Genomic DNA, 1,978 nt, shown 5'->3' with positions numbered 1-1,978 from the left:
GTTTGCACACTCACTTGCTTCGAAGCCAGCTATGCCAAAGTGGGAATACAACCTGTAATGGCTCTCTAGAGTAAGTTTTTAGCTTTGGGGGGATCTTTAGATTCCACAGCTTCTGCCAAAATCCTGAATTATCATCTGCCCTCTACCTGCCATTCAATCCCTGCAATAGATTATTGGCACTCTTGACTGAATATATGCCCGAGAGTTCTTTAGTCCAATGCCAACGATCGAGAATAGAAGAGCTACTCAGTGGAATAGTAAGAATAAGCCTATTGTCCCTTTCCTCAGAAAGATCATGCACTAACTCTACATCCCATTATGGTGCTCTAACAACCATGAGGTTATCCACTTTATCATTTTCCAAAGCGGGATTTCGCGTGACAATGTAAGCATTAGACTTATTAGGCAGCCATGGTTCATTCAGAATCCTTATCTTTTCACCATAACCAACGCACCACCTCATCCCCACCCTTAGTAATTGTTGTGATTCCCATATGCTCTGCCAAATAAAACTTGGATTACTCCCCAAAGTCGCATTCAAGAACGAGCTATTGGGGTAGTACCTAGCCTTAAAAACTTGCCCCACAAAATCTTCCTCCCTTGTAGCCAATATCCACCCTTGCTTCCCTAAGAGAGCAAGATTGAAATCTCTTAGATCTCGGAATCCCATACCACCCGTGCTCTTATGAACAGACATACACTCCCAGCTCATCCAAGTTATTCCTCTTCTATTAGAGGAGGAACTCTACCAAAATTTACTCATCATTCTGTCTACATCTTTGCATATCCCTACTGGTAATAGAAAAACACTCATCGCATAGCTAGGTTGAACCACAGTTTTGATGAGTACCTCTTTCCCTGCTCTAGACAAAAGTGTACCATCCCAACTCTGAATGCACTTCCTGATCCTCTCCTTTAGAAAGCCAAGAATGACAAACTTATTTCGACCCATAGTGTTTGGCAAACCAAGACAGCTACAATGAACTTCCGCTTCACGAATCCACTTGCCTTCTCTCCACACCACTCACGTTGGCACTAAAAAATAAAGAAGATTTTGCCAGGTTTATCTGCTGACTAGATGTTGTCTCAAACTTCCTAAGTAACTTCATAACATTCCCTGCTTCCTCTTCAGACGCCTTGCAATATAGATAACTTTCGTCAGCAAATTAACACATGAGAAACTACTAGCGCTCCCCTAGCCACCCGACAACCATGTAGCCAGCCTCTTAACTCAAATTTATTGAATAATGTAGACAACCCTTCAACACAGATAATGAACAGATAAGGAGACAAAGGATCCCTGTAGCGTCCCAAATTTCCTAATAAGGATTAGGGCCTTGATTAGCGTGCCTGGAAGGCAATAATTGATTTAATTACGTAATATGTGAATTTGATGATTATGTGTTTAGAATGCATGTTTAGGTGAATTAAATATGCATGTGGGCCCCATTTGGCTATTATGGGCATATTTGTAATTTTAGCCCTTTGAGTGCATAAATGCAATATTCGTGTATATTGTGATTAGTACCACGAGTGAGAGGTGATAGATTTTTTATGCACGATCCGAGACGGTCCTAGGGAGCAGTTTAGCTAGAAAGTCACAACGGGGTCGAGTACCCGACTCGGGAGGAGCCTAGGGGTATTTTTGTTATGTTATATGTGTTCGGGAATTATCGAGTAATGTGTAGTAATTTAATAATTATTTAGACATGTCGAGATTAAATAGGGATTTATAGGAATATTCGGGGACTTAACGTGAGGTGGCAAATGACTGAATTGCCCTTGGTGGTACTTGTAACGCCCTACTTCCTTAGAGCCGTTACCAAGTGAGTTTTAAGACAAAACAGTGTGCAAAGACTCGCTAACCGAGGTTTTTTCAACGAAAGTGTGACTAATTAAAAGTTAAGGCTATAATCCTTGAAAATGCGTCGTTTCATTAAAAACTTCTAGTATTAAACATTTGGGATCCCAAAATAAG

The sequence above is a fragment of the Humulus lupulus genome, chromosome 1 (genome assembly GCF_963169125.1).
Source record: "Humulus lupulus chromosome 1, drHumLupu1.1, whole genome shotgun sequence".
Taxonomy (NCBI): Eukaryota; Viridiplantae; Streptophyta; class Magnoliopsida; order Rosales; family Cannabaceae; genus Humulus; species Humulus lupulus.
Note: the sequence above shows the minus strand (reverse complement) of the source record.